General features: G+C 48.8%; 1 long non-coding RNA gene across 1 annotated transcript in view; it reads right to left on the minus strand.

Moving 5' to 3' along the window:
* LOC122546952 overlaps positions 1–5,030 on the minus strand; it is an 11,586-nt gene extending 6,556 nt beyond the window's left edge. Inside the window, exons 1-2 of the long non-coding RNA XR_006310855.1 lie at positions 4,314–5,030; positions 1,210–1,296 (exon numbers count right to left, since the gene is read on the minus strand). This is a non-coding gene — a long non-coding RNA (uncharacterized LOC122546952). The remainder of the gene's footprint in view (positions 1–1,209; positions 1,297–4,313) is intronic.
* Between the last annotated feature and the right edge of the window lie 690 nt (positions 5,031–5,720).

Raw genomic sequence — 5,720 nt, forward strand, 5'->3', positions numbered from 1 at the left:
TGCGTTTCTCGTCAGACGGTTGTCAGTTCAGATCAGGAATGGTGAAGAGGTGATTTATCAGGATGTTGCCTGGTGATCCAGCTCTGAAGAGAGACTAGAGTCATTGGGATGGACAGCCTTTAGTCCAACTTCTCCGTGCTGACCAGACATGCCAAATTAATCTAGTCCCATTTGTGAGCACTTGGTCCATATCCTTCTAAACGGTTCCTGTTCACATACCCGTCTGGATGCCTTTTAATTGCTGTAATTGTACGGACTAGACAGGCGGGGAATGCTTTCCTTAGAGCAGAGAAGTCTAAAGGTGATCTGACCGAGATATACAATATTATGAGGGACATAGACAGGGTAGATAGGGAAAAAACTTTTCCCCTTAGTGTAGGGGTCAGTAGCATTGGTGGTTGGGGTGGTGGTGGGTGGGGGGATGCAATTTTAAAATCAAGGGCTCGAGATTTGGAAGGTTTTGAGGAAAGAGGTTTTCCATCTAAAGGGTTATGGCTAAGGATTGTAGACGCAAGAAGCCTCAAGCACCATTTCTGAACCATTAACTGAACACTTGAAACACCACAGCATCCAAGACTAATGTCATGTGCTGGCACTGGGACTTGAGTAGATGGCTGTTTAATAAGCAGCATGGCCAAATGGCCTCTTCCCATGTTGTAATGACTCAATGACCTCTCAAAGTACATTATAGCTGACACTGTTGGAGGAAACATGGAAACCAATTTGTTCAAACAGCGAAGAAAGGAATTAATTGCTCATAGTGTTGTTTTTGTGTTGACTGAGGCCAGCAACCTGAAAAGAACTCTTCCTCAAAATAGCTCAGGGGATTTTTAATGTTCCCCTGGGAAAGGAGACCGGTCTGAGAACGCAGTCCTGGACCGTCAGCTGTATGTCAGTGTTCAGATTTCCAGAGTGGGATTTAAACCTACAGCCTTTTACCTCAGGGATGAGTCTGTTACCGACTCATTCACCGCTGAGATGACGCTGAGAAATTGTCACCTTTCTAGCTCTCATTTGGGTTGCTTCGTTTCTCTTCATGGGAGTGTGCTGTGCAGAACTGGTTGCCCAGTGACTTGTACTACGACTGTTACAACCTCCACTATGGAAGGAGCTGACTGACTATAAAGGAGCTGGGATTGTCCTGAAATCACAAATCAGGAAACGAGGAGGATTGGGGGGAAGATTAGCTCACAGTGCAAGCTCTCCCACCTGCAGTTACTGAGTCATCCACTGAGCCTCAACGTGCTTAGACATCAAAGAAAAGCCTTTGGAATATCAGGGAACCATCCTTTTACTCTGGAAGAAAGAGAGAAAGAGAGGGGTCAAGCAGAAACTACTGGAGGCTGGATAAGTTACAATAAGATACAGAATTGCTATTAGGTCATTCGGCCCATTGAGTCTGCTCCACCATTCGATCATGGCTGGTATGTTTCTCAACCGCATTCTCCTGCTTTCTCCCAGAACCCTAGACCCCTTACCAATCCAGACCCTATCTGTCTCTGCCTTAGAGACACGCAATGACTTGGCCTTTCCAGCCCTCTGCGGCAATGAGTTCCACAGATTCCCCACCCTCTGGCTGAGGAAATTCCTCCTCATCTCAGTTTGAAAGGGTTGTCCCTTCACTCTGAGACTGTGCCCTCAGGTCTTTGTCTCTCCTAATAGTTGAAACGTTTTCCCACAATCATTCTATCCGGGCCTCTCGGTATACTGTAAGTTTCAGTCAGATCTCCCTCATCCTTCTAAACTCCATCGAGTACAGACTCAGACTCCTCAACTCCTCATGTGATCAGCCCTTCATCTCCAGGATTATTCCTGTAAACCTCCTCTGGACCCTGTCCAACACCTGCAATCCTTCCTTAGATACGCAACCCAAAACTGCTCACAATATTCCAAACACAGTCTGACCCCAGAGCTTTATATAGTCTCAGCAGCATTTGTCTGCTCCTGTATTCTCGCCCTCTTGAAATGAATGCTAACATTGCAGTTGCCTTCCTAACTGCCAAATGAACCTGAAGGGGACTTGAACTAAAACTCCTGAGTGCATTTATGCTTCAGATTTCTGAAACTTTTCCCCGTTTAGAAAATAGGTTACACCTCTATTCTTCCTACCAAAGTGATAAACCCCACACTCTATTCTATCTGCTACTGCTTTGCCCACTCTCCTAGCCTGTCCAAGTCCTTCTGTAACCTCCCTACTCCCCGAACATTACTTGTCCCTCAACCTATCTTTGTGTCATCTGCAACAAAGCCCTCAGTTCCTTCACCCAGATCCTCAATTATAACAGATTAGATTCCCTACAGTGTGGAAACAGGCCCTTCGGCCCAACAAGTCCACACTGACCCTCCGAAGAGTAACCAACCCAGACCCATTTTCCTCTGACAAATGCAGCTAACACTATTGGCCATTTTCACGCAGCCAAATCACTTGACCTGCACATCTTTGGACTGTGGGAGAAAACTGGAGCACCCAGAGGAAACCCACACAAACACAGAGAGAATGTACAAACTCCACACAGACAGTCGCCCGAGGCTGGAATCGAACCTGGGTCCCTGGTGCTGTGAGCAGTGCTGAACACCGAGCCACCGTGCCACCCCATAACGTGAATAGTTGTGGTCTCAACATTGACCTCTGCAAAATTGTACAAGTCACCAGCTGCCACCCTGAAGAAAACCCGTTTTCCCCCACTCTCTGCCATCTGCCAGTCAGCCAATCCTCTAGCCATGCCAGGATCTTGCCCATAATGGCTCTTATATTATTTCACAGCTCCTGTGCAACACCTTGTCAAAAGGCCTTCAGGAAATCCTAATTGATCTCGCCTGTGGGCTCTCCTTTGAATAACTTGCTCATGATCTCCTCAAAGAATTCTAACAGATGAGTCAGGCATGACCTCCCCGTGGTGAAGCTGCGCTAACTCAGCCCTATTTACCATGTACTTCCATGAATTCAGAAATATCATCCTTAAAAACAGACTCTACAATCTCACCAATAATGGAGGTCGGGTGAACAGGCCTATACTCTCCTGTCTCCTGCCTCACTTGCTCTTAAACAGGGGGGTTGTATTAACCATTTTCCAGCATTCCGGGACCTTCCCTGATTCCTGTGATTGCTGGAAGATCACTACCCAGGAGCTCCATAATCTCCTCCAATATCTCCCTCCTGGAGTGTGAACCATCCAATCCAGGGGTTTTATCAACCTTACAGAGATGATAACGGTGACAATCCCAGGGGAAATAGACCCTGCTGTAAACTCCCACAATAACTGGGGTAATCCCAGGGGAAATACACTCCACTGTAAACTCCCACAATAACTGGGTATTCCCAGGGGAAATAGACCCCACTGTAAACTCCAACAATAACTGGGGTATTCCCAGGGGAAATAAACCCCACTGTAAACTCCAACAATAACTGGGGTATTCCCAGGGGAAATAAACCCCACTGTAAACTCCCACAATAACTGGGGTATTCCCAGGGGAAATAGACCCCACTGTAAACTCCCACAATAACTGGGGTAATCCCAGGGGAAATACACCCCACTGTAAACTCCCACAATAACTGGGGTAATCCCAGGGGAAATAGACCCCACTGTAAACTCCCACAATAACTGGGGTAATCCCAGGGGAAATAGACCCCACTGTAAACTCCCACGATAACTGGGGTAATCCCAGGGGAAATAGACCCCACTGCAAACTCCCACAATAACTGAGGTAATCCCAGGGGAAATAGACCCCACTGCAAACTCCCACAATAACTGGGGTATTCCCAGGGGAAATAGACACCACTGTAAACTTCCTCAACATTGCTAGAAATTAATAATTCTGAGGGCAGGCAAGTGCAGGGACCATTAGAGTCTTAAAACAGTAGATTAAGGGGTTAACCTGGAACTAGTGAAACAGTGCCTCTTATCTCACAGGGGACGACCAGGACAGGCACAGTCCTCCTGGTGCCAGGGCTGAGTCCCCACTGCCCTCTGGCAGCTGCATGGCTGACCCAGACTCCCCCCAAGCCCAAAGATAAAGTCCCCCTTCGCTCCCCACCCCACTCCCACCACCACCACTGAGACCCTGCTGCAGCCAGGAGAGTGAGTGGGAGATGGCGGTGAGGGGGTTAATTTCACTTTACAAACTACAGATCAAAATCAACAGGCAACCTGGAGACCAGATGGAGCATGAAACAGATCAGCCCCCAGCATCTTTAGACAGCCTCAGGAAAGGATCACTGCAGAACAAACCCAGATAAGACAACAGAAATTGAGGGGAAACATCAAGATTAAAATGAAAAGCGAGTGAACTATCACCAAGTGTCCAAGCCTTACCTCTGAGCCAGAGCTCCCACAGAGTGCACTGGGTATGAGGCCAGACTGGTGATTGTGCCAGTGATGCCTCTCTTCTGGCCTCTCTCAGCTGGCAGCACTGTCAAGACAGTCGGGGGAGCGGGTTAAACAGCGTTCCGCCATGGAAGCTCTCCTTTATCCATACGCAGTGTTTTCAGGAGGGGCAGGGCGCCAGCGGTAGAAGGGAGGTGGGGAGGATAAGGAGAGATGGAGGGAAAGGATGGGAGCAGAAAGGAGAGAGAGAGGCAAAGACACCAGGGGCAGCCCAGACAGGTTCTGTACCTGGCTTTTAAACAGGGCATCTCCAGGGAATGGTAGGAGCTCCATCCCATCAGCTCTTATCTACGATAACAGAGGGCAGAACCCACGATAACTGGGGTATTCCCAGGGGAAATACACCCCACGGTAAACTCCCACGATAACTGGGGTATTCCCAGGGGAAATACACCCCACTGTGGACTCCCACGATAACTGGGGTATTCCCAGGGGAAATAGACCCCACTGTGGACTCCCACGATAACTGGGGTATTCCCAGGGGAAATAGACCCCACTGTGAACTCCCACAATAACTGGGGTATTCCCAGAGGAAATAGACCCCACGGTAAACTCCCACGATAACTGGGGTATTCCCAGGGGAAATAGACCCCACGGTAAACTCCCACGAAAACTGGGGTATTCCCAGGGGAAATAGACCCCACGGTAAACTCCCACAATAACTGGGGTATTCCCAGGGGAAATACATCCCACGGTAAACCCCCACAATAACTGGGGTATTCCCAGGGGAAATAGACCCCATGGTAAACCCCCACGATAACTAGGGTATTCCCAGGGGAAATAGACCCCACGGTAAACTCCCACGATAACTAGGGTATTCCCAGGGGAAATACACACCATGGTAAACTCCCTCAATAACTGGGGTATTCCCAGGGGAAATAGACCCGACAGTAAACTCCCACAATAACTGGGGTAATCCCGGGGAAATAGACCCCACTGTAAACTGACCCTTAGTTTGTGCAACTGGATGAAATTGAGGACTGCAGCTGCTGGAGATCAGGGCCAAAAGGGTGGTCATAGAAAAGTACAGCAGCTCAGGGAGCGTCCAAGGAGCAGGAGAGTCAACATTTTGGGCATAAACCCTTCATCAGGAATCAGGCTGGTGTCCCAAGGGTGCTGAGAGATAAATGGGAGAGGGGTGGAGCTGGGGGGAAGGTAGCTGGGAATGCGATAGGTCGATGAAGGTCGGGAAGAAGGTGATAGGTCACAGAGGAGGGTGGAGTGGATAGATGGGAAGGAAGATGGACAGGCAGTGCAGGTCATGAAGGCAGTGCTGAGTTGGAAAGTTGGAACTGGGATAAGGTGGGGGAGGGGAAATGGGGAAACTGGTGAAAT

The sequence above is a fragment of the Chiloscyllium plagiosum genome, unplaced genomic scaffold (assembly GCF_004010195.1).
Source record: "Chiloscyllium plagiosum isolate BGI_BamShark_2017 unplaced genomic scaffold, ASM401019v2 scaf_7666, whole genome shotgun sequence".
Classification (NCBI taxonomy): domain Eukaryota; kingdom Metazoa; phylum Chordata; class Chondrichthyes; order Orectolobiformes; family Hemiscylliidae; genus Chiloscyllium; species Chiloscyllium plagiosum.